General features: G+C 41.5%; 10 non-coding genes across 10 annotated transcripts; all 10 read left to right on the forward strand.

Moving 5' to 3' along the window:
* The first annotated feature begins 7,358 nt into the window (after window positions 1–7,358).
* trnat-agu (transfer RNA threonine (anticodon AGU)) lies at window positions 7,359–7,432 on the forward strand. The gene has a single exon. It is a non-coding gene; the product is annotated as a tRNA-Thr (tRNA).
* A 109-nt stretch (window positions 7,433–7,541) lies between these two features.
* Window positions 7,542–7,631, forward strand: trnar-ucu (transfer RNA arginine (anticodon UCU)). The gene is given in 2 exon segments: window positions 7,542–7,578; window positions 7,596–7,631. It is a non-coding gene; the product is annotated as a tRNA-Arg (tRNA).
* A 188-nt stretch (window positions 7,632–7,819) lies between these two features.
* Window positions 7,820–7,893, forward strand: trnat-cgu (transfer RNA threonine (anticodon CGU)). The gene has a single exon. It is a non-coding gene; the product is annotated as a tRNA-Thr (tRNA).
* A 3,221-nt stretch (window positions 7,894–11,114) lies between these two features.
* On the forward strand, window positions 11,115–11,188 carry trnat-agu (transfer RNA threonine (anticodon AGU)). The gene has a single exon. It is a non-coding gene; the product is annotated as a tRNA-Thr (tRNA).
* A 9,317-nt stretch (window positions 11,189–20,505) lies between these two features.
* Window positions 20,506–20,579, forward strand: trnat-cgu (transfer RNA threonine (anticodon CGU)). Its single transcript has one exon. It is a non-coding gene; the product is annotated as a tRNA-Thr (tRNA).
* A 793-nt stretch (window positions 20,580–21,372) lies between these two features.
* On the forward strand, window positions 21,373–21,462 carry trnar-ucu (transfer RNA arginine (anticodon UCU)). Its single transcript is given in 2 exon segments — window positions 21,373–21,409; window positions 21,427–21,462. It is a non-coding gene; the product is annotated as a tRNA-Arg (tRNA).
* A 188-nt stretch (window positions 21,463–21,650) lies between these two features.
* Window positions 21,651–21,724, forward strand: trnat-cgu (transfer RNA threonine (anticodon CGU)). The gene has a single exon. It is a non-coding gene; the product is annotated as a tRNA-Thr (tRNA).
* A 196-nt stretch (window positions 21,725–21,920) lies between these two features.
* Window positions 21,921–21,994, forward strand: trnat-agu (transfer RNA threonine (anticodon AGU)). The gene has a single exon. It is a non-coding gene; the product is annotated as a tRNA-Thr (tRNA).
* A 364-nt stretch (window positions 21,995–22,358) lies between these two features.
* trnat-agu (transfer RNA threonine (anticodon AGU)) lies at window positions 22,359–22,432 on the forward strand. The gene has a single exon. It is a non-coding gene; the product is annotated as a tRNA-Thr (tRNA).
* An 81-nt stretch (window positions 22,433–22,513) lies between these two features.
* On the forward strand, window positions 22,514–22,587 carry trnat-ugu (transfer RNA threonine (anticodon UGU)). Its single transcript has one exon. It is a non-coding gene; the product is annotated as a tRNA-Thr (tRNA).
* The last annotated feature ends 3,704 nt before the right edge of the window (window positions 22,588–26,291 follow it).

The following is a 26,291-nucleotide window of genomic DNA, read 5'->3' on the forward strand; positions in this document are numbered from 1 at the left end:
AGTCAGTTTACCCAAGAGTGTTCTAATTGCCAATGTATTTACTAGGACTATTAATGGAAAAGTCCCAGTCAGAGTGTGGAATTCCAGTGAAAAGCCAATAAAACTCCCGCCACGATGTAGGATAGCAGCACTGTCTAAACCCCAGGAAGTTGTTCCAAAAGCGCTTGTGGAATTTGAAGAGGAAGATGATGTGCTGTATGTTCGAACAGTTCAGCAGCCCCAAGTGAAAGTGGAGGAGAGCACCTCAGAGCGATTACCAGTACCAGTGCAAACAAAAATGGAAAACCACAAAGAGGACCAGCGTGAAAGACTACGAAGTCTACTGACAAAGCACAGTGACGTGTTTTCAGCAAATGAAGGTGACTTCGGACATACCACGACTGTTACGCACAGAAAAGCACACTGATACAAACAAGCCGCCGGCAGCGATGCAGCAAACAGGAAGCAGGAAACAGGAAGCAGAATCAATGTTGTCTAAACTGTCTAAACCCCAGGAAGTTGTTCCAAAAGCGCTTGTGGAGTTTGAAGAGGAAGATGATGTGCTGTATGTTCGAACAGTTCAGCAGCCCCAAGTGAAAGTGGAGGAGAGCACCTCAGAGCGATTAAAAGTACCAGTGCAAACAAACATGGAAAACCTCACAGAGGACCAGCGTGAAAGACTACGAAGTCTACTGACAAAGCACAGTGACGTGTTTTCAGCAAATGAAGGTGACTTCAGACATACCACGACTGTTACGCACAGAGTTCCTACAGGAGACACTCCTCCCATTAAGCAAAGACACTGTAGAATCGCACCCCAGGTATTTCAGGAAGTGAAATGATATGTTAGAGATTTATTGTCACAGGGCATTCTTAAAGAAAGCTGCAGTCCGTGGGCGTCTCCGGCTGTGATTGTAATCAAGAAAAATGGCAGCGTACGCTTTTGTTGCAACTATCGAAGGTTGAATAAAGTGACTTGCAAAGATGCTTACCCGCTCCCACGGGTAGAGGAATCACTGGATGCCTTGGGAAATGCCCAGCTGTTCTCTACACTTGATCTTACTTCTAGATATTTTCAGGTGGCCATTAGCAAGGAGGACAGAGTTAAGACTGATGTCACCACTCCCTTTGGGCTGTTTGAGTGGACAAGGATGCCATTCGGACTCTGCAATGCTCCTGCAACATTTCAGCGACTGATGGGAGTAGTGCTCGGTGATTTGATGTTTGACATATTGCTCATCTACCTGGATGACATCGTTGTATTCTCCAAGGACTTTGAGAGCCATTGTCAAAGACAGGAAATTGTGTTTAATCGATTGAGACAACATGGACTGAAGCTTAAGCCTAGCAGGTGTTTTCTTTTAAAGCCGGAAGTGAGAGTTCTAGGACACCTGATTTCGTCCAAAGGAATACAAGTTGACCATGAGAAGACTCGAGCCTTGGAAGAATGGCCCATGCCCAAGAATGTCACAGAGTTGAGACAAGTCCTGGGATTCCTGAGCTACTACAGAAGGTTCATTCCTGGGTTTACTCAGTTAGCACGGCCCCTTCATGCTTTGGTTGGAAAAGGGAACACCACGGGACCCTTTAACTGGACCACCGAATGCCAGACTGCACTCACTAAACTCAAACGCTGCTTAATGTGCCCACCAATTCTCGCTTACCCTGATTTCAGCCAGCATTTTGTGCTCACAACTGATGGAAGCCTGCTGGGTTTGGGAGCTGTATTAAGTCAGTGTCAGGAAGGAGTTGAACGTGTAATCGCGTATGCGAGTCGAGGACTTTGCGGATCAGAAAGGAATGACAGAAACTATAGTGCTTTCAAGTTGGAGCTACTTGCTTTGAAATGGGCGATCACTGAGAAGTTCAAGGAATATTTGATCTACTCCAAGTTCTCCATGATCACAGACCATAACCCTCTGCGATACTTGGAAACGGCAAATTTGGGAGCCATCGAACAGCGGTGGCTGGCTCAACTTGCAGAGTTCGATTTCGAAGTGTACTACAAACCCGGAAGTCTAAATACTAATGCTGACGTATTGTCTAGGATACCCACCTGTGAAGAGCCAGAGGAAGAGGACTCTGTTAAGGATTTCATCAAGATGAATGCTGACGAAGTTCGTGCGTGTTTGTGGCCTGTCGCTAAAAAGCAGCCAAAAGTCCAAGCTTTAATCCAGATGACTGTCACCGGGAATGTCCCAAGTTATAGTTGGAGTGATATAGAAGAGCTACAAAAGAGCGACCCAAACATAGCCCCTGTCTACCGTGCGGTACTGTACAAGAAGAACTTCGAGTCTGGTTGACCAGCGAACCATGAACCCGGAGTTGAAAAAACTTACTAGACAGTTCCAACGACTCCGTCTTGAAAAGAGTGTGATGCTTCGAACTGTACTTGACCCAAGAGACAGTGAAGAGATTCGTCAACTGGTAATTCCGGAATCCTTGCATTACAAAGTGTACGAAAGTCAGCATGATCATTGTGGACACTTCGGAGAAAGAAGCACACTGGAGAGGATGAGAACAAACTATTACTGGCCGACAATGACTAAAGATGTCCAAGACTGGGTCCAGCAATGTAAGAGATGTGCCCTTGCGAAGGATGTGTTTCCCAAACATCGTGCCCCAATGACATGCACTAATGTGTCTGCACCTCTGGAAGTTTTAGCCATGGATTATACTGTGTTGGAGGAATCCGTGGGTGGATATGAAAATGTCCTTGTCTTAACTGACATGTTCACTCGCTTCACAGTTGCGGTGCCAACTAAGAATCAGACTGAACAGCCAAAGCTCTTGTACAGCAGTGGTTCGCCCACTACAGCTGTCCGGCAAGATTACATTCTGACCAAGGTCGGTGCTTCAAAGCAAAGGTAATCAAAGAACTGTGCCAAGTCTATGGAATTGGAAAGAGTCGCACCACTCCGTACCATCCCCAGGGTAACTCCCAGTGTGAAAGATTTAACAGAACCATGCACGACATGTTAAGGACGTTACCTCCAGAAAAGAAAAAGAACTGGAAGCAGTATCTACCTGAATTGGTTATGGCCTATAATAGCTGGACCCACACTTCAACGGGCTATTCACCTTTCTACTTAATGTTTGGAAGAGATGCTCTTATGCCCCTGGACATCTTTAATGGAAGAGGATAGTAACGTTGACATCCTTGATGACTGGGTGAAAAAGCACCACAACAAGTTGAAAGTAGCTGTGCAAGTGGCCGAGAAGACTGCACAAGAAGCTTCTTGACAGAGAAAGAGAGCTTATGATCGCAGATCCCGTGGAGCACTTATGAGATCTGGAGACCGTGTCCTGTTACGGAACCATTCACACAGAGGAAGATGTAAGATACAGGATCACTGGCAATCTCAAACATACATTGTAGTGAAACAGAACCACGATGACACTCCCGTCTTCACCATTCGTCCAGAAAAGGGAGGAAAATGTAAAGTTGTACACAGACACCAACTTAAACATTGCACCTTTCAGAGACAGTCACATACCTGCACATCTAAACGTAAAGTTAGAGGACACACAGAGCAGGAACACACTGATTCAGATCCAGATGTTTATGAATGTTTCATTCCTGTGATGAAAGTAATTTCGTTGCTATGTATGTTATTACTTTACATGTTTTCATTGCCATATTGATGGTGTGCAACGATAATTATTGAACCTGCTATTCTCTGTCTTTGTCTTCCAGGGACTGAGCCGCTGAATGGAAGTCCGAGGTATGACAGGGTTTAGTAGGGGGGAATGTAGGGGACCTACAATAATCGTTTTGTGTAAGAGACTTCTATTTTGATTTTTGCTATGGTCACCGCCATTTTTATTTGTGCGTAAGAGAGACGTAAAGTATTCCGAGAAGAAATGGCAGAGAGAAGGTGTGGGCTCGTGAAGTTTCTGTGATCTTTGGGTAGTTTTGACCGCTAAAAAGTAACGTAGACCCATGATGCACAGTTGTACCGTTTGTTAACTTTGTTAAGTGCCTAATCGCGGGAACTTTGAGAGTTTCAAGACACGATAGAGGAGTTTTCGTGTTATTAGTGTGAGCGGAGCAGTGAAACGCGCCTGCTAGCTGTTAGCACGAGATAGCTAACGTTACCAGAGTCAATTACTCTCACGCGGTTTATTTTCCGTTTTGCTCAGTTTTTTTGGTTTTACTTGTTCAAACGAACGGGAAACGCTATTTATGTGTTCAAAAAACTGCTGTTTCTAAGACGGAAAACATCTGCTGTGTAAAAACATCTGCTAAACATCTTAGAAAAGAGCAGTTTCACATACATTCTGAATCATAAACATCTTACAGACGTCTTCTAGATGTCTATATGACATCTGACAGCAAGCGTCTCAGAGACGTATTGCAGATGAGCAAACAATTAAAAAAATATGTCTTGCAGATGTAAATGCAGACATTAAATAGATGTCTCCCAGATGTATGTGTGCTATCAGGATAACAAATGTAACTCTTTTTTCTTTAGTAGTTTAATAGTTAATAAATACAAACTGTTCCAAAACCAATATGATTCATAATGAGCAAAGTGAACTCCTCTAGAGTACATACAAGAGACGAGAAAGAAAAAAGAGAAACAGATCAAGCAGAGGTAGGTTTATCTCCAATATGAACTTTATTAGTTAACTGGTATAGAGAGAAGGGGGTGGGTTCGGGAAAGGAACACGAGACGGAATCATCGGGTCTTCTCATGCTTCAACTTGTCAAAAAACGAGTTGGGCGTATTACGTAGTATTTATGTGCTCGATACACTCCCCCAGCGATCGTACAGGTTTCGGAAAGTTTTTTTCGAACATGTAAAACTTTTGTAACAATTTTCTTAGTCCCTTATTGGACAATTCTCCCAGAAAAGCACGCGGCAGCAAGGAGAGCAGGAGAAGGAGCATGCGCAGACAAGAGAGAGAGCATACGTTTATGAAGTTCAGGTGTTTGTTTGTTCACTGCATTTGGGTCATGAATGTTATATAAACGGTGGATTTGGAGATCGTTTGAAACTGATATATGGAGCCGTCCCAGCGCTAAAAGATGCCGGACATAAACCGCATGCGGTGAGTGAAACTGATGTCTGTTTTGTTGGCGCACATGCTTTAATCCAGCCTACCCCTCCCCCCGCACTCGCCATATGTTTTCGGACATAACCGTACAGCTGTATCTATCTTTTATAAATGTGATCAAACTAAATACTCTTCGAAGATACGAAGTATGCAATACTACTCTTGGTACTCAACATTAATATGAGATTGGCAGAAACCGCGTGTGTTAGGGCCGCTTTAAGACAGTTCAGACATTAATTTTAGTCTGGGACTAGTCTTACGCCTTGTCTATGAATCCAGGCCTTAAAGTCCAAATGAAATAAAAAATGGCAATGCCTATTTTTTCATAAAATATCGCAGCATTTATTATTGAAAATAGTTTATCAATGTGGGTCATAGGGCTATCACGATTATGAAATTTGGCTGACGATTAATTGTCTAATAAATCATTGCGATTATGAAGATTAATTCTCATACATTTTTTATTCAGCTTTGAAACGACCATATTGTTCTGAATATAAAGACTGTTCTTTTTCTTGGAAATACATAGGAAAAAATTGGGTCATCATATATTTAAGGTTTAGGCTTTTAGCTGTCAATAATACAACCTCCAAATACTTGTAAATTAGGTAAATTGATCAGGTGTGGATTGAAGCCACCATTAAAATGCTATCAGTCATAGAAAAGCTTCTAGTCTGTTTTTTTCTCACTTGCATAAAAGTTTACTTCTATGTTAATGAGATTTTGGTAGACTGGTTTTCACAATGAAATAATATTAAATTGTACTGCAGGTTATTTTTATGGTATATGCTTCAGTTTTTTTTTAAGTGATTGTGTTGTGGTGGTACATTTTACAAGTATTACCATGCTTTAGATACAATATATACAATAAAATATGCAATATGCAGATGCACTTCAGCTCCCCTAGTGTCTTCTATAGAGATGTGCAATAATTGCGATGAAATGAAACCATAGCGATGAGGTCAAACAATCGCGATGAGACGATTATTTAATAATTGTGACAGCCCTAGTGGGTCATTCTTTTTTTTAAATACGTGTGCCTTCATAATCTTCGGTTAAAATCTGAAAACGCACTTCTGTCCTGTAATAGGCTTGTTTGAGATGCGCCTAGCCTCGCTTAAAAAGAAGACGAGAGTAGGCGACTGCAGTAAGGGGAGGTGTCAGGATCCTGTCCTGAGTTTTCGTGCCTTGTGGACAGGGTCGTGACAGTACCATGTCTTGTGTGTGTGTTTCGTCTTGTGTGGAGACACGTGGCGGTTTATTTTGACATTTAGCCGTGTGTCCTCCTGTCTTCCGTTTAGCTCGCCCCCTTGTTTCTCCGTTAGTGTTTCATCTCCCTCACCTGTCCCTATCATCTTCCCGCCAATTCCCATTTATGTTGAGTCTTGTCAGTTGCCCGTCTCCGTCCCTGTGCAATCTCTCCTCGTTAATGTTCCCCTATTTAGTGTCTCTGTTTCCCTCGCCACACGTCGGTTCATTGTGATTGTATGCATGTTCCTTGGTCCATTGTTCCAAGTCCTTGTTCCCTGTGCCTCTTATCTTGTCGTCGTGGATTACGTGTTTCCCTGGACTATTATTTCGTGTTTGGATTTATTATTTGGATTATTCTTTGTGTTTACTTTATTCCCCGTTCGGGAAGTATTTTAGTTTGATTTCTTATTTTAGTTTCTGTGTGTTTTCCCCATCGAGGGTTTTTTGTTCCTGTTTTTATTAAAGTCTTCTCTGTTTAAACCCTTCACCTGCCTGCGTTTGGGTTCTGTCCACATAAAGTGACAGGGAGGAGTGAAAACAGCGCAGGCAAGACAGACAACTTCACTAATCGCGCTGTCGAGTCGACTGGAAACGTCAGCAATGTAATAGATCGCGTTCACGGTTTTTATCAAAATTTTCTTGGATTTAAAAGGGAGAAATGTTGTAAAACTTTTAATAAACAAACTCTCTCTCTCAACCATGTCAAGTCTGTAAGAAAGAATTTAGATCTTTTCTTTTACTAACGAATGCTTAAACATATTAGAACCTCCTATTTAAAGTTTCCACTTTAACCCAAAAATCAAAGAAATTAATTTAAACATTGTATGTGATATTTATCCTTCTGGAGAGTTCCTATATTGTGTAAATTCTGTAACTAATTTCCAGAAAACACCGTGCTGGGGTAAGAGATATTCTCTAATCTCTGAGGGAAATCCTGCACACCATTCAGTTGCCAGAGATAGGGCTTCAACCTGTCGACTGCATTTTGCATCAACTTGACACTTTGTCATCTTGTTTTGGCCGCTTTCATTTTTTCAGTCAAACGTGCTGCTCTTGGTAGAGGTGCTGGCGCCGTGGCTTAGCTGGTCAAAGCGCCTGTCTAGTAAACAGGAGATCCTGGGTTCGAATCCCAGCGGTGCCTAGTGTGGCCTCTTTGTTTACTTCTTCATAGACTAATATTTTTCTTGCACGAGTGAAGAATTTTGGAATGCGCCGCAGCCCTAATAAACAGTGACATGGAATGCACACAAGGCATTGTGGCGCAATGGATAGCGCGTTGGACTTCTAGATTGAGAAATGTGGGCATTCAAAGGTTGTGGGTTCGAGTCCCACCAGTGTCGTTGTTGCTTTAGGTTTGTAGGAAACTCCTCAAAATCATCTTGACTAGGGCAGGAAGTGTTGTAACACGAAGAGGGTACACACATTCACTTTGCCTTGAAAAACTAACTGTGCATGTTTTCCTCCATTTCACTGTGAGTTTTTGCCCCTTTGTTACTTTTCAGTCACATGACCTGCAGATATGGTCAAAGGCGCCGTGGCTTAGCTGGCCAAAGCACCTGTCTCGTAAACAGGAGATCCTGGGTTCGAATCCCAGCGGTGCCTAGTGCCTGGGCACTTCTTGTTGTACATTCAATTCAATTCAATTCAATTTTATTTATATAGCGCTTTTCACAATGTGCATTGTTCCAAAGCAGCTTTACAGGAGCAAATAAGAAAAACACAGAAAGCTGAAACACAGCACAGTGCATGGTGTTTATAGACCAAGCAAGATCATTATAATAAATAAATGAATAAATAAATAAATAAATGCAGTCTCCCGGTGAGCAAGCCAACACTGCACTGCTCTGCTGTGGCGAGGAACCCAAACTCCAATGCTGAATAATGGAGAAAAAAAAACCTCGGGAGAAACCAGGCTCAGCCGGGAGGGCCAGATCTCCTTTGACGTGTCATAGCTGCACTCAGTGACCCCGACCAAAGCCACCGAGCAACGTCCACGAAGAACAGGGAGAGCCCATGAGCCGCAACGCATGAAGCCCCACCCGCCGAAACCGTGCAGGTCCAACCCGGTCCCATTCCGCGATCAACAACAGACAACAGAGGAACAACCAGGGAAAAGTAGTAATGGCATAATTAACTTTATTCCTCTGTTGTCCGACATCGACCACAAAACAAGACCAACCAGACCAGACCCACACAGTCCCAACAAATGAAACGCCCCGAACCACAACCAACAAGCCCCCCCACTCCCCACAACACCCACCCAGCTACCTCCAATCAAAGTCACTGAGTGCAGCCATAACTTCAAACTGCTGTCGTGTGATGTAAGTTTAGCATTAAATACCAAGTATTGTAAATTTAGCATTTATGTGACAGGTAGTCCGTCTTTGCTCTCGGTTGGGGATGGAATTGTCTGAGCTGGGCCGGCCAGATGGTCGCCTTTTTCTTGGGTGGTGATGGAATTGCCTTGGATGGAGCTGGATGGTCAGTCAGTCCGCAGGCTCTCGCAGGAGGATGGCACGGGATTTTCGATGTAGCTGGCGTAATCTCTAGTTGGGATGGGCATATGACGTTCATCTGGGCTCTGGCGGAATCTCTCCCTACCTCGGGATGGGCATCCCGAGGCGAGGGCAGAAAGAGAATAATTAGCGTAGCTGCTGTTCATTAGCTATGTATTAGTGAATGCTTGGCTGAAAAGATGTGTCTTTAATCTAGATTTAAATTGGGAGAGTGTGTCTGACCCTCGAATAGTATCGGGGAGGCTATTCCAGAGTTTAGGTGCTACGTATGAGAAAGCTCTACCCCCTTTGGTGGATTTAGTTATTCTAGGTGTTATCAAAAGTCTGGAGTTTTGAGATCTTAGAGAGCGTGATGGGTTGTAGTGTGGTAGAAGCTCTGTTATGTAGGTTGGGGCTAAACCGTTTAAGGCTTTATAAGTAATTAAAATGAACTTTAAAGTCAATACGATACTTAATGGGTAACCAGTGAAGGGTTGATAACATTGGGGTTATGTATCGTATTTTCTGGACCTGGTTAGAACTCTGGCAGCTGCATTCTGAACTAACTGTAGTTTGTTTATTGATGATGCAGGCACAACCACTAAGAGTGCATTACAGTAGTTAAGTCTTGAGGTCACAAATGCATGAATAAGCTTCTCTGCGTCAGCACACATAAATATTTTCGTCAATTTGGCAACATTTCTAAGGTGGAAGAAGGCTGTTTTTGATGACATTTGAGATGTGATTTGTAAATGACAGGTTGCTGTCTAATATAACGCCGAGTTTACTGTTTTTTGTGTCTTTGAAGTCTGTATAAATTCACACAAAGAATTGTGTGAAGCCACTCAAACTATGTTCTGTATTTTGACATGCACTTCAATTTGCAGGTTATAATCCGAAATATTCTGTTCTACGATGTCTTTGTCCGATAAGTAATATTTCTGTTTTATTAGAATTTAAAAGAGGAAATTACAAGTCATCCAATGTTTTATTCGTCGATGCACTCTGCCAATTTGGATAATTGGAAGGAATCATCTGGTCTTGATGAGATATATAGCTGAGTATCATCTGCATAACGTGGAAGCTAATTCCATGTTTTCTAATAATGTTTCCAAGGGCAGCATGTATATGGATAATAGCAAGGGTCCTAAAACCGATCCCTGAGGTAATCCATAATTTACTTGCGTTAGATTTGTGATTCCCCATTTAAATGGACAAAATTGATGTCTGTCTGATAATTAAGATCTGAACCATTGTAGTGCCTGTCCCTGAATACCGGTATATTGTGTAAGCGATCTAGAAGTATTTTATGGTCTACAGTATCGAACGCAGCACTAAGGTCAAGCAGGACTAGGAGTGAGATGTTACCTTTATCTGATGCTATAAGCAGGTCGTTTGTAATTTTAACGAGCGCAGTTTCAGTACTATGATGCGGTCTAAAGCCTGACTGGAATTTTTCGTGTATGTCATTATTTTGTAAGAAAGAGCACAACTGAGTGGACACACATGATACATGAAAGAAGGTTTTTTTCTTTTACATGTTCCAGAAACACCTAAAAGTGAACTTGCTCATCACACCCTGCTTACCTGCACAGTATTGCAATACTGAAGTGATGATGGTTGTCAAGCAGCCTCACAAAACACTGACTTGTGTGGCACGTTTCAGTTAAAAAACATTTTGACAAGTTCACAAACTGTTCTTTTTGTATCAAATTGAAGACTCTGTGACGGTTTTGAAATGAACTGATAAACATGCCTGACTATGCCCCAGTGCGTCCCTCAGTTCCCATACCCTCTACCTCAAAGTGACCTCTTCATGATTTCAGTCTCTTCTTAATTGTGTGTTTTCCCCTTTGTTACTTGTGAATCACAATCATCCCAGACCGCTGTTGGCGTTGGCCCGTGGCTTAGCTGGTCAAAGCCCTGTCTTGTAAAAGGAGATCCTGGTTTTCAAATCCCAGCGGTGCCTTGGATTTTGTGGGTTTCCTTTGTTCTCTTGAGACTAGCGAAACCTAGCCGTTGCCGATGCCTCCCGAGATGTGGCTTTTCTCCTTACACAGTTTAAACTGCCCAGTTTTGAAATCTAGTAGAGATGATGGATGGGCATTAATCATCGAAATGTTTGATGCTGTGAACGTGCCGTACGAAGTCGTTGTAACGTGCTGGGGTAAGAGATAATCTCTGAGGGAAATCCTGCAACCATTCAGTTGCCAGAGATAGGGCTTCAACCTGTCGACTGCCTTTTGCATCAACTTGACACTTTGTCATCTTGTTTTGGCCCCTTTCGTTTTTCAGTCAAACGTGCTGTTCTTGGTACGGGTGGGCTGTGTCGCCGTGGCTTAGCTGGTCAAAGCGCCTGTCTAGTAAACAGGAGATCCTGGGTTCGAATCCCAGCGGTGCCTAGTGTGTGGGCTCTTTGTTTACTTCTTCGTAGACTAATGTTTTTCTTGCAACGTTGAAGAGTTTTGGAATGCGCCGCAGCCCTAATAAACAGTGACACGGAAAGCGCACAAGGCTTGTGGCGCAAGGATAGCGCTTGGACTTCTAGATTGAAAAATGTGGCATTCAAAGGTTGTGGGTTCGAGTCCCACCAGAGTCGTTGTTGCTTTAGGTTTGTAGGAAACTCCTCAAAATCATCTTGACTAGGGCAGGAAGTGTTGTAACACGAAGAGGGTACACACATTCACTTCGCTTGAAAAACTAACTGTGCATGTTTTCCTCCATTTCACTGTGAGTTTTTGCCCCTTTGTTACTTTTCAGTCAGACATGGGCATAGGCCCGTGGCTTAGCTGGCCAAAGCACCTGTCTCGTAAAAGGAGATCTGGGTTCAAATCCCAGGGTGCCTAGTGCCTGGCCACTTCTTGTTGTACATGAAAGAAGTTTTTTTCTTTTACATGTTCCAGAAACACCTAAAACGTGAACTTGCTCATCACACCCTGCTTACCTGCACAGTATTGCAATACTGAAGTGATGATGGTTGTCAAGCAGCCTCACAAAACACTGACTTGTGTGGCACGTTTCAGTTAAAAAACATTTTGACAAGTTCACAAACTGTTCTTTTTGTATCAAATTGAGACTTACGGTTTTGAAATGAACTGATAAAATGCCTGACTATGCCCCAGTGCGTCCCTCAGTTCCCATACCCGTCTACCTCAAAGGTGACCTCTTCATGATTTCAGTCTCTTCTTAATTGTGTGTTTTCCCCTTTGTTACTTGTGAATCACAATCATCCCTAGACCGCTGTTGGCGTTGGCACCGTGGCTTAGCTGGTCAAAGCCCTGTCTGTAAACAGGAGATCCTGGTTTCAAATCCCAGCGGTGCCTAGTGCCTGGCACTTCTTGTTGTACATGAAAGAAGGTTTTTTTTTCTTTTACATGTTCCAGAAACACCTAAAAAGTGAACTTGCTCATCACACCCTGCTTACCTGCACAGTATTGCAATACTGAAGTGATGATGGTTGTCAACAGGCCTCACAAAACACTGACTTGTGTGGCACGTTTCAGTTAAAAAACATTTTGACAAGTTCACAAACTGTTCTTTTTGTATCACAATTGAAGACTTACGGTTTTGAAATGAACTGTAAAAATGCCTGACTATGCCCCAGTGCGTCCCTCAGTTCCCATACCCGTCTACCTCAAAGTGACCTCTTTCATGATTTCAGTCTCTTCTTAATTGTGTGTTTTCCCCTTTGTTACTTGTGAATCACAATCATCCAGACCGCTGTTGGCGTTGGCACCGTGGCTTAGCTGGTCAAAGCGCCTGTCTGTAAACAGGAGATCCTGGTTTCAAATCCCAGCGGTGCCTAGTGTGTAGGCTCTTTGTACTGACGTCAGAGGACTAAGATAGTTTTTCTTGCACCAGGTGAAGAGTTTTGGAAACTGCGAAAAACAACAAAAGGTAAAACCAATTTTAGAAGGAGTTAAGAAAAAAGTGCATAACAAAGACTTCTTAAAGAATAGATTTGAACTGTTAAAAGATGTGGAGGACATGAACTGAAGACATGGGTTTTATGAAAGTATTTATTTATTTATTTTTTATGGTTTTAAGTTTGGTCACTTTTAATGCCAGAGGTCTCTCGGATTTTAACAAATTTGAAAAACTGAAAGAAATGTTTAAAAATGAAGATGTTATTGTGTTACAAGAAACAAATTGGAGAGAAACGCATATATGTGAATTAAGGAAAAGATGGAATGGTGAGATTTTACATAATAACGAAGATAAGAGGTTTGGCAGAGGAGTGGCCTTTTTAATAAGAGAAAATACGAACATTGTATGCAAGGTTATTTATAAAGATGATGTTGGGAAATGTTTAGCAGTGGAAATGGAATACGAAGGTAAAACAACTGTAGTGATAAATGTACATGCACCTACGGAGGAGAAGGAAAAGAGAGAATATTTTAACGGTTTTAGGTCACTTTTATATAAGAATAAGGATGTCTTGTTGATGGGTGATTGTAATACCCTTTTAAGTTAAAATCAATAATGGAAAACAATAACTTGGTGGATGTGTGGAGAGAAATGAACGAAAGAAGGCGGCGATATTCAAGAAGACAAAGGGTGGGGAATTTTGTGTCAAACAAGAATTGATTTTATTTTGTGTTCGAGGAATTTAGAAGGTTTTATTGATAATGTGAGATACGAGGAAACGAGCTGAAGCGATCACAAGCCTATGTACATGCAGATTGATTTTAGTACGATTAAGAGAGGTCCAGGTGTGTGGGTTTTAAATGCGGAGGTTTTAAAAAGAGAAGGTTATGTTTTAGATATAAAGACGCTTATCGAAAAAGAAAAAGGAAATGCGATGTATGAGGAGGATAAAAGAATATGGTGGGAAAATGTGAAACACTTAGTTAAAAATCATACAATAAAACTCTGCAGACTAATCAAGAAATGTAAAAGACAAAATGGAAAGGGAACAATTGAGAATTTGGAAAAAGAGCTAAATCACGGCGAGAAGGACATGTCAAAGATAAAAGAATTGGAAGATAAACTTAAAGAAACAGAAGAAAAGAAATACGAAGGTGCAAGATTGAGAAGCAAAGCTCGGTACATCGTTGAGGGTGAAAAATGTACAAAATTTTTCTTTGATCTAGAAAGAAGAAAAGGTAAGGCTGAAACTATAAAAGTAGTAAAGAAGGAGAACGGAGAAGAAGTAAAGAGTAATGAAGAAATCCTAAAAGAAATGAAAAGGTATTATGAAAAATTATTTACAACTGAAGGAGTGAATGATGAAAAAGAAGAAATGTTAAAGCAGATAAAAACAAAAGTAGAAAAGGAAGACAAGGAAGATTGTGACAAAGAGATAAGTGAAGAGGAGATAGAAAGAGACATAAACGAATTAAACAAAAAGAAAAGTCCTGGAATAGATGGTTTGGGGAGCGAGTTTTATATTGTTTTTAAGGATGTTTTAACCAGTATTTTAAAGGAAGTGTATGATGAGATTTTTAAGAAGGGACAGATGAATGTAAGAATGGGTATGGGTTTAATGAAAATAATATATAAGAGAAAAGGAGAAAAGATTAACCGATTACTATGTTAAATACTGATTTGAAGATTTTATCCAAAATTTTAGCAAACAGACTGAAAGAAGTGATGCCGAGAATAATCAAGACGAATCAAGCGTACACAGTTAAAGGGAAAGATATAGCGGACACGACGATAAGCATAAAAGACACTATAAGATACATGAAGGAGAAAAAAACTGAGGGATATGTTATTAGTTTGGATTTTGAAAAGGCTTTTGACAGGGTGGAACATGATTTCTTATTTGGAGTTTTAAAGTGTATTGGATTTGGAGAGAATTTTATCAAGTGGGTGAAGATTTTATACAATGGAGCTGTAAGTAGAATTAAATGTAACGGGTTTTTAACAGAATGTTTTAGAATAACAAGATCCATAAGACAAGGGTGTCCCATGTCAGCGCTGTTGTACTCTCTAGTTGCGGAACCCTTGGGGCTGGCCATGAGGCAAGAAAAGGAAATAAAAGGTATTAATGTAGAAGGGAATGCAGAAGGAGAATCAATTTTTCAGTATGCGGATGTCACCACGCTTATTGTGAAGGACATGAAGAGTGTAAAGAGTGCTATGAGAATCGTACAGAAATTTTGTGAAGCGTCAGGAGGGAAAGTTAACGAAGATAAAACCGTGTATATGAGATGTGGGAATGTGCAGTTTTTAACAAGTCATTTTGATTTTAAAGAAGTTAAAGAAATCAAGATTTTAGGAGTTTTAATGGGGGGAAGATGAAAAGAGAGTAAACGAAACAATGTGGGAAGGTATTTTAGGAGACATTGAGAGAAGACTGAATTTTTGGAAATTGAGAACATTATGTCTTAAAGGGAAGGTTTTAATTTCAAATGTTTTAATGATGTCTAAGTTATGGTATGTTTTATATGTGTCACCCATGCCTGTGTGGATTGAAAAAAGATTGAAGAGATGTTTTTTAGACTTTTTATGGGAAGGGAAACCTCCGAGAATCGCATACGACACTTTGATAGGGGCAGTGGAAAAAGGTGGGTTGGGTCTAATAGATGTAGCGCAGAGGAAAAACAGTCTGAGAGTCAAAATTGTAAAAAAGTATCTAGATGATGGGAATGTAACGGCATGGAAGAAAACGATGCAATATTTTTTAAACAAATGTGGTCATTTTAACTTGGGTGATGACATTTTATGGATGAAAACAAAAGCTTGGATGACAGAAAAGATGCCGGATTTTTACAAGGAAATGATGAGCGCATGGGGAAAATTTTTATCTTTTGTACAGCACATCCCGAATTGTAGAGAAAGCCTTTTAAACCAACCTCTGTTTTTAAATAAGAACATTTTAAACCAAGGAAAAGAAGTGTTTTTTAAGAAGTGGTGGGATGTTGGGATCACGAAAGTGAGAGATGTTTTATACGAGTTTAAGGAAGGATTTTTACCTGTACAGTACATTGTGGACACTTTGGAGGAAGCAAAAGAAGAATATAGCAGAAAAGAAATTGTAAATAAGTTTACCATAATTAAAAGTGCAATACCTGAAGATTGGATCAGAAAAATAGAAAACATGGAACAGGGGAAACAAGAGAAAGATGTGTACGTCATGTTGGGGGAGGAACTAAGAGATTTTAAAGAATGTACTGTGAAAATGTTTTATTGTTTTTTTAGAGATAGTGTTTTTAAGAAACCTGTTGCGAACGAATACTGGCAACAGAAACACAAAGATCTGAGAGAAGAAAATATATGGAGCAATATGAAGGGGAAGTTAATTGAGACGAAACTGGGAAACTCAGAGTACCTGATAAGGCACAAGGCAATTTTTACAGATGCATTGTTGAAAAAAATTGGGATGGAGCAAAACGCAACTTGTAAAGTGTGTAAAGAAGAAGACGAGGGGTTTTTACATGTGTTTTTATACTGTAAGAAATTGAATGTTTTTAACGAAAAATGTAAATGTTTGTTTGAGAGGCTGAGAGGGGGACAAGACGAGAAAGAAATGGACTGGAACAAGATGTTAATGTTGGGAGAACACAAAAAATGTGAGAACAGAAAAGCGATTAACCTGCTTGTTATGTTGATGAAAAGTGCAATATGGGAAAGGAGAGTCCCTGCCAAAAAAGAAAATTTTGTAATGGATGTAGAAATGGTGTTGAAAAGGAAAGTTGAAAAGTACATGAAGCATTTGCATTTTTATTTTAAGGAACAAGACAAGTTGGAGGAATTTTACAAAGGTTTTACTGATGACGTGTGTAAAATATTTGAAGATTTTAACTGGAAGAGGCCGGACGATCATGGTTGATTTTAATGATGTTTTAACTAATGTGAAAGAAGTTTTGTTATGAATAGGAATATTTCACTCTGATTATTTAAAGAAAGTTTTATGATTTTAATATTTTGGTTTGTGTAAAGGCTTTTAAAAGAAATCTTTTATTTTCAAAAGTACTTTTTAACTGTTTTTACATGTATTCTTAAAAATGTATGGAGGCCTGTAAATGTTTAAAATTTCTGTAAAAACTTGTTGACTATATTAATAAAAAAATAATACAAAAAAAATGCACGCCCGCTCTCGTCTGATCTCGGAAGCCAAGCAGGGTCGGGCCTGGTCAGTACTTGAATGGGAGACCGCCTGGGAATTCCAGGTGCTGTAAGCTTAAGTGTTTCAACGCATTTTGGATGATTTCTTTATGTGGCGAGCTCTGGCGGTGAGCTTTCGCTTACGGCCACACCACCCTGAGCAGCACTATCGAGCAGGAAGTGTGAGTTGCAGGCAGCAGTAGGTGAGAGAGTCTCACCAGACTTTGTTTTTTTTTGAGTTATCAAGTTATCAAGTGTTTATTTTGAATTTTTTTTTCATTTTTCACATTTAATTATTTCTTCCGACAGCGTTTGCTGTTCGGGGGGAGTGAGCTTTTCTTTTTGCGCACTTTTTTCATTTGTTTGGTGAAAAATGGCGGACGGACATGTGGTAATGAACTTGGAAACGGCTGGAGGAACACGCACGGTAAACGAACCTGGAACTGTACAAAGATGACGAGATGGGATTACAAATGAAAAGGAACAAAGAAAGAACAACGTAAAGAAGGATTACTTGAAGGAGGCTAAAGTGACGGTGGATATTTCAAACGTGAATGCGAGGGCTGAGGACATTATAAAGGCTGTAACGGAAAAGATTGGAAAAGGAAAAATCCTGGCGGTAAGACCTAAACAGAACAAAGAATATGAGGTGACTTTAGAAAACGTGAATGATGTTGAAATGCTGGAAGATGAAATAAGGATAAAGGAAGTAAACTGCGAAGTAAGAGACTACAAAAAGAGACTATGTCGTCTCGTTTATCACTGCGCAGTCAGTGACGTCTTAATATTTTCCCGATTGGGTGGTACACGGGGAGGAAAACGAATATGGAAATTTCTTTTCTTTGGCCAATAAGCGTGTTGAACTTGTTGAATGTGTTTTAAGGGTCAATTTTTTATTGTAGAAATATTTGGATGACTATTGAGTTTATATCGATTGCCGATTGGTACAAGAATTTTAAAAGGCCATGGCAGGCGTATGTGCGTTGTTGTTTAGTCCTCATGGTGCTGTGGAGGCGTTGGCTGTCCAAGTCGTGGGGGGCGGTTGGACGTCCAGCGGTCTTAACATATTTCCAAATTATTCAATTCTCTTATTCGCGCTGGTACCACGGATTTTCCTTTGAGGGTTGGTTTCTTTCGTTGTTTGTATCGGGGTTGTGGGCATCGCCACGCCATCCCCCTCACTCTCGGCAGCCTCTCCACCGTCCACCAGCCTCGTGGGCAAGCGGGGAGGCGAGCGTCCTGGGGATCCACCTCCGAGGAGTCCCAGCCGGAGCCAGCCGTTCCGTATACCCTTCCATCACCCGACCACCAGCCGGGTGGCTAGGCGGAAGAAGAAGAGGCAACGGCGGGCAGCGTGGTCTCCAACCCGCCGGTGCAGCCGGCATCCAGTCCGGTGCAGCCGGCATCCAGTCCGGTGCAGCCGGCTCCAGTCCGGTGCAGCGGCTTCCAGTCCGGTGCAGCCGGCATCCAGTCCGGTGCAGCCGGCGTCCAGTCGTGGTCCAGCCGGTCAGTCGTGTCCAGCCGGTCCAGTGCGCGTAGTCCGCAGCCTCCAGTCGTAGTTGCATATCTTGTATATCAAGCAGTCAGTCCGATGAAGTAAAAAAGAAAAGTCCAGGAATAGATGGTTTGGGAACAGAATTTTATGTATGTTTTAAAGGAGTTTTAATCAAGATTTTAAATGAGTTTTTAAAGAGATTTTTGAAAAGGGAGAAATTAATGAAAAAACAAGGATGGGGCTCATGAAATGATATATAAAAGGAAGGGAGAAAAGAGATTAAAAAACTACAGCCAATTACCATGCTGAATACAGATCTTAAAATTTTAGCCAAGTTTTAGCAAACAGTTAAAAGAAGTAATACCAAGATAATTAAAACAAACCAGGCGTATGGAGTAAAAGGAAGAGATATAGCGATACAACGATGAGATAAGAGAACAATATGGTATATGAAGGAAAAAAAAGAGAAGGTAGTAATAGTCTTGATTTTAAGAAAGCTTTTGATAGGGTGGACATGATATTTATTTGAGGTTTTAAGGAGTTTTGGTTTTGGGAGGTTTTTACGAAATGGATTGAGATTTTATAAAAGGGCAATAACAAAGATAAATGTAATGGTTTTTTAACAGAATGTTTTAAAATCACAAGATCGATTAGACAGGGGTGTCCACTATCAGCCTTANTAACAAAGGGGAAAACACACAATTAAGAAGAGACTGAAATCATGGAAGAGGTCGTCTTTGAGGTAGAGGGGTATGGGAACTGAGGGACGCACTGGGGCATAGTCACGCATGGTTTGATCAGTTCATTTTAAAACCGTCACAGTCTTCATTTTTGATACAACAAGAACAGTTTGTGAACTTGTCAAAATGTTTTTTAACTGAAACGTGCCACACAAGTCAGTGTTTTGTGAGGCCTGCTTGACAACCATCATCACTTCAGTATTGCAATACTGTGCAGGTAAGCAGGGTGTGATGAGCAAGTTCACTTTTTAGGTGTTTCTGAACATGTAAAAGAAAGAAAAAACCTTCTTTCATGTACAACAAGAAGTGGCCAGGCACTAGGCACCGCTGGGATTTGAAACCAGGATCTCCTGTTTACGAGACAGGCGCTTGACAGTAATCCAGAGCCGGAGCACCTTGACTCAAACTCAACTCAACTAATGATATAGCGCTTTAAATTTTCATTGTTACAAAGCACTGGCAGTGAGAACCATGAACAAGGCAAACAATCAAGTGCACGTGCAAAACCGAAGAAAAGTGAAAACACAGAGACACACCACCACATAAAACGACTTGTGTGCACGGTTTCAGTTAAAACTGGACAATTAAAACTGTTGTTGTTGTATCCAAACATAAACGGACGGTTTGAAATGATACTGACTAAAGCTTGTCTACTATGCCGCAGTGGTCCCAGTCCATACCCGTCTACCCAGGTGGACTCTTCAATGATTAAGTCTCTCTAACTGTGTGTTTGTCCCTTGTTGACTTGTCATCACATGCACCAAGACTGTGGCGTTGGTGAGGGCTAGCGGGTCATAAGACGCCTCAGATAACAGAGATCCTGGTGAGACTAGCGGCTGATGCCTGGGCACTCTTGTTGTACATGAGAGAAGTTTTTTCTTTACAGTGCCAGAACCATAAAAAGTGACACTCCAAGATAGGGCCAACCTGTCGACTGCCTTTCGTAACTTGACACTGTATCTTGTGGCCCCTCGTTCAGTCAAACGGCACCAGTGCTGGCCCGTGGCTTAAGCTGTCAAAGCGCTGTCTAGTAAACAGAAGATCTGATCGAATCCAGCGGTGCTAGGTGGGGCCTCTTGTACGATCTTCGAGACAATGTTGTCTTGCACCGGTGAAGAGTTCGGAATGCGCGCAGGCCTACGAACAGGACACGGGAAAGTGCACAAGGCTCGTGGCCAATGAGCTACTCTTTGACTTCAGATGAGAAATTGGGCATTCAAAGGTTGTGGGTTCGAGTCCCACAGAGTCGTTGTTGCTTTAGGTTTGTAGGAAACTCCTCAAAATCATCTTGACTAGGGCAGGAAGTGTTGTAACACGAAGAGGGTACACACATTCACTTCGCTTGAAAAACTAACTGTGCATGTTTTCCTCCATTTCACTGTGAGTTTTTGCCCCTTTGTTACTTTTCAGTCACATGACCTAGATATGGCAAGGCGCCGTGGCTTAGCTGGCCAAAGCACCTGTCTCGTAAACAGGAGATCCTGGGTTCAAATCCCAGCGGTGCCTAGTGCCTGGCCACTTCTTGTTGTACATGATCGAAGTTGTTTTTTTCTTTTACATGTTCCAGAAACACTAAAACGTGAACTTGCTCATCACACCCTGCTTACCTGCACAGTATTGCAATACTGAAGTGATGATGGTTGTCAAGCAGACCTGACTACAAAACACGGCTTTGTCTCTATGTCAATGCACATTCACAAGACCCTGGGCGTTGTGACTGTGAATAAAATATGACGGTAAAGAGCCCTGTCTTGTAAAGAGGAGATGACTGTTCAAATCCCAGCGGTGCCTTGGAATTTTGTGGGTTTCCTTTGTTCTCTTGAGACTAGCGAAACCTAGCCGTTGCCGATGCCTCCCGAGATGTGGCTTTTCTCCTTACACAGTTTAAACTGCCCAGTTTTGAAATCTAGTAGAGATGATGGATGGGCATTAATCCTCGCAAATGTTTGATGCATGTGCAACGTGCCGTAGGAAGTACGTTGTAATGTGCAGGCGTAAGAGATATTCTCTAATCTCTGAGGGAAATCATGCACACCATTCAGTTGCCAGAGATAGGGCTTCAACCTGTCGACTGCCTTTTTCATCAACTTGACACTTTGTCATCTTGTTTTGGCTCCCTTTCTTCTTTTCAGTCCAAACGTGCTGCTCTTGGTAGTGCGTGAACAGACCGGTTCGGAATGCTAGCGTGGCTAGCGTGTGGGTATCGTACCTTCTTCGTAGACTAATGTTTTTCTTGCACCGGTGAAGAGTTTTGGAATGCGCCGCAGCCCTAATAAACAGTTACACGGAAAGCGCACAAGGCTCTGTGGCGCAAAGGATAGCGCATTGGACTTCTAGATTGAGAAATGTTGGCATTCAAAGGTTGTGGGTTCGAGTCCCACCAGAGTCGTTGTTGCTTTAGGTTTGTAGGAAACTCCTCAAAATCATCTTGACTAGGGCAGGAAGTGTTGTAACACGAAGAGGGTACACACATTCACTTCGTCTTGAAAAACTAACTGTGCATGTTTTCCTCCATTTCACTGTGAGTTTTTGCCCCTTTGTTACTTTTCAGTCACATGACCTGCAGACATGGTCAAAGGCGCCGTGGCTTTGCTGGCCAAAGCACCTGTCTCGTAAACAGGAAATCCTGGGTTCAAATCCCAGCGGTGCCTAGTGCCTGTGCGCTTCTTGTTGTACATGAAAGAAGGTTTTTTTTCTTTTACATGTTCCAGAAACACATAAAAAGTGATCCTCCAGAGATAGGGCTTCAACCTGTCGACTGCCTTTTTCGTCAACTTGACACTTTGTCATCTTGTTTTGGCTCCTTTCATTTTTTCAGTCAAACTAACTGCTCTTGTTACAGGTGCTGGCGCTGTGGCTTAGCTGGTCAAAGCGCCTGTCTAGTAAACAGGAGATCCTGGGTTCAAATCCCAACGGTGCCTTGGAATTTTGTGGGTTTTCTTTGTTCTCTTGAGACTAGGGAAACCTAACCGTTGCTGATGCCTCCCGAGATGTGGCTATTCTCCTTACACAGTTAAAACTGCCCAGTTTGAAATCTAGTAGAGATGATGGATGGGCATTAATCCTCGCAAATGTTTGATGCGTGTGCAACGTGCCGTAGGAAGTACATTGTAACGTGCAGGGATAAGTGACATTCTCTAATCTCTGAGGGAAATCCTGCACACCATTCAGTTGCCAGAGATAGGGCTTCAACCTGTCGACTGCCTTTTTCATCAACTTGACACTTTGTCATCTTGTTTTGACCCCTTTCGTTTTTTCAAACGTGCTGCTCTTGGTACGAGTGCTGGTGCCGTGGCTTAGCTGGTCAAAGCGCCTGTCTAGTAAACAAGAGATCCTAGGTTCGAATCCCAGCGGTGCCTAGTGTGTGGGCGCTTTTATTACCTCTTCGTAGACTAATGTTTTTCTTGCTTCTAGATTGAGAAATGTGGGTGCCGTGGCTTAGCGCCGTGGCTTAGCTGGTCAAAGCACCTGTCTTGTAAACAGGAGATCCTGGGTTCAAATCCCAGCGGTGCCTAGTGCCTGGGCACTTCTTGTTGTACATGAAAGAAGGTTTTTTTCTTTTACATGTTCCAGAAACACCTAAAAAGTGAACTTGCTCATCACACCCTGCTTACCTGCACATAATTGCAATACTGAAGTGATGATGGTTGTCAAGCAGGCCTCACAAAACACTGACTTGTGTGGCACATTTCAGTTAAAAAACATTTTGACAAGTTCACATTCTGTTCTTGTTGTATCAAAAATGAAGACTGTGACAGTCTTGAAAGTAATTGATCAAACCATGTCTGACTATGCCCCAGTGCGTCCCTCAGTTCCCATACCCCTCTACCTCAAAGATGACCTCTTCCATGATTTTAGTCTCTTCTTAATTGTGTGTTTTCCCCTTTGTTACTTGTGAATCACAGTATGTCACTTCCTGTTTGCTGAGAGCGCGTGGTTTGTGTCGGAGCTCTTTCAAACTTATTCTTAATACATCGTTTATTCTTGTTATATCTTAAGACTTGTGTTTTAAATTGTTATTCACCGAGGGTAAAACATATCCTTAAGTATATCCCATACCAAAAATCGTCCTTAAACGCACCGATAATTTATTTTTATCAAATCATTCGCTATTAGCCTCAGGCTGTTAACATTACCAGCCTGCTTACTGCTTAACACACTGTTCTCATTATTACATCACTAATGGCTAATGTTTCAGATGTGTTTGTACCTCTGAGTGCAGATGAGGAAACGTTCGCACTTCAGTCGGAACTGGAGGCTGTGGAGAAGCAGATCCAGGATCTACTAGAGAAGCAGACACGGCTGCGAGAACGTAAAACAGCGCTGGAAACATCCAGAGCTGCCGCTTGCAAATCCGCGGTAAGTTTTCATCGCGATTTTAATACTCCTTCCACTTCTACTCTGCGTGTTTCTCTGCACAGAGCCCAGGCTTCGAGAACACGGTCAGGACAAATGAACTTCACACCTCTGTAACCTCATAGAAACTAACAAAAACAATCCAAGGTTTTTATTTAGTACAGTTGCTAAACTAACAAATAAACAGACTTCACGTGACCTGGGTATTCCGCCGCACCTTGGTAGCTATGATTTCATGCATTTTGTTACGGATAAAATCGAAAACATATGAGACAAAATAGTAAAAACTCAACCTCCAAGTCTGTCCTATAAATTAGTACCAACCATCACCCCAAAAGAAAGGCTACAGTGTTTTTCACTTTTTGCTCGGATTCAGTTGGGGATGTCAAAAGTGGAAACCTTAAACGGCGTTATGAAGCTAGACAGACATTTTGAAGAAACTTACCCGCAGCAGTCCGAGGTAAGGACACAGAAAATATATTAGCTCAAAGCCCAGTAGGAGCGATCTACACGGGTCCTCCCTCACTCACTTACCGCCCAACAACGAGCATATGAATGTTCACTAAGAATGCAGTGGATCTTAGGAAAACATAACAAGCCCTTTACTGATGGGGAAATAGTAAAAAAGTGCATGGATGCTTCATGTGAAACACGTTTAGAAGGAAAATAAAGACATGAACTAAAAGAAAATAGAAAACAAAAGCCCCTTTCAGCTGCAACAGCCACAAGAAGAGCTGAAATGTTATCAGAGGATGATCAGTCTCAACTTGATGCTGCTATTTGTTAATCTCAGTTCAGCAGAAAACAACACTTTAGTTTTGTTTTAAAGTTGGTTATGTTGAAATGAATGTATGTTCAGTTCAGGTTTTGAGATTAGGGCATTTTGCACATTTTCCTTCATTATGTTGTTGTCAGACATTGTTATGCCGTCGCATAGATATAAAAAGACGTTGTTTAAAAGATGTTTATTTCTTTGGTATGCCAAAAACCATCAATTCATGTTTTTTTGTATTTAATTGTCCGGTCCTCGGCTGGTAAGGAGGGTTCGTTTACTGGACCTCAAGCGATTTTAGTTGAAGACTCCTGTGCTAGACCTAGGTGCTGCATTCGATACCATTGACCACAGCACACTCCTACATAGACTCGAAAATTATTGATAGCTTTGAAATGGTTTAAATCTTATTTATCCGACCGTTTTCAATTTGTAGCAATAAACAATGAGGTGTCAGTACGGTGTACCACAGGGCTAAGTCTTAGGGCCTCTGCTCTCCACATTATACATGCTACCTCAAGGAGATATAATAAAGTGACACAGAGTTAGTTTTCACTGTTATGCTGATGATACTCAACTTTATATTTCCTAGAAGCCTCATGAAACACAGCAGTTCCATCGAATAATGGAATGCATAGTCGATTTAAAAAACTGGATGAGTAACAACTTATTACTGAACTCGGACAAAACAGAAGTGTTACTTATTGGACCGAAAACTGCTATACGTAACAATCAAGAATACTGCTTAACTATTGACGGATGTTCCATAAAACCCTCGTCGTCAGCAAAGAATCTTGGCGTTCTATTCGATAGTAATCTGTCATTTGAGAGCCACTTCTCCAATTTCAAAATCAAGTGCAGGTGGTAGATCCTTTTCCTGTCTAGCGCCTAAACGTTTGGAATAGTCTTCCTGCACTGTCGGGAGGCAGACACACTCTGTCAGTTTAAATTTAGACTAAAGACGCATCTTTTTAATCTTGTATACACTACACTTCCATAATACAAGTCTTCTGAGGATTTAGGCTGCATTAGTTAGATCAACCGGAACCAAAAACACAACTGATGTACTTGTTGCATCAAAGAGTACAGAACAGTACTCTACTCTCAGCCAGTCTTGTCTCATTGTTCCAAGGTTACCACAGCGAGCAGGATGCAGTTCATGACCAGACCTGATGGTAGAGAAGAGAATGGAAAGCGGCGACCTGACAAGAGCTGAGATGATAGAGCTGGATAAAGAAGGACGCAGTCACTTGACACATCTTCCCCACAAAATTTCAAATGCTATTATATTATTAATGATAATCTTAAAACTATAATTTACCTTATTAGTAAGTTAATTTATTTTTATTTAGCCTTGTTGTGCAAACACTGTCGAGCTTGTGCAGAGGCAGCAGCTTTTGCCAGAGGGGAACTGGAATCCCCTGGTTGGGCCTGGGTTCTCCTGAGTTTTTTTTTTCTCGATTAGAGTTTTGGGTTCCTCGCAACCGTTTGCATACTGTTTTTTGCACTATTTGCCTGGCCGGGGGGCTGCTTTAGAATGTTAAAGTTTTACTTAATTAATATTGCATATAGGAATTTATAGTCTGTTATATTTGACCTGTGCTTCTCTCTCCTTTATCTTAAATGTGTGCTCTCACTGTGCGTGCGTGCGTGTGTGTGTGTGTGCGTGTCTGTGTGCGTGTCTGTATGTGTGCGTAATTGTCTGTGAATGTGTGTGTGTGTGTGTGTGTGCGTGCGCATCCGTGTGTCTGCGCGTCCGTGTGTGTGTGTCTATGTCTATGTGTGTTAGTACGTGTGCATATTGTTTGTGTGGAGTGTTTTGTATGTGGGTATGTATGTCACCTTTTTCTTGTTTTTACAGGTACAACTTTAATTGTTTTGCTTATAGTCAATATGTCTCATGTGCAGCTACTTTGTAACAATGAAAATTGTAAAAATCGCTATATAAATAAAGTTGAGTTGAGTTGAGTACATACATTAACAGTCTGTTTGCCGTCACTGGTATCTTGTATACTCGGACCCATTTCAATTAGTGTATGTTGTGTGTTTAAATATGTGAGTTTATATTATGTGAATGTGTTTATGCTCTA

Source organism: Triplophysa rosa, unplaced genomic scaffold, assembly GCF_024868665.1.
Source record: "Triplophysa rosa unplaced genomic scaffold, Trosa_1v2 scaffold128_ERROPOS1313989+, whole genome shotgun sequence".
Taxonomy (NCBI): domain Eukaryota; kingdom Metazoa; phylum Chordata; class Actinopteri; order Cypriniformes; family Nemacheilidae; genus Triplophysa; species Triplophysa rosa.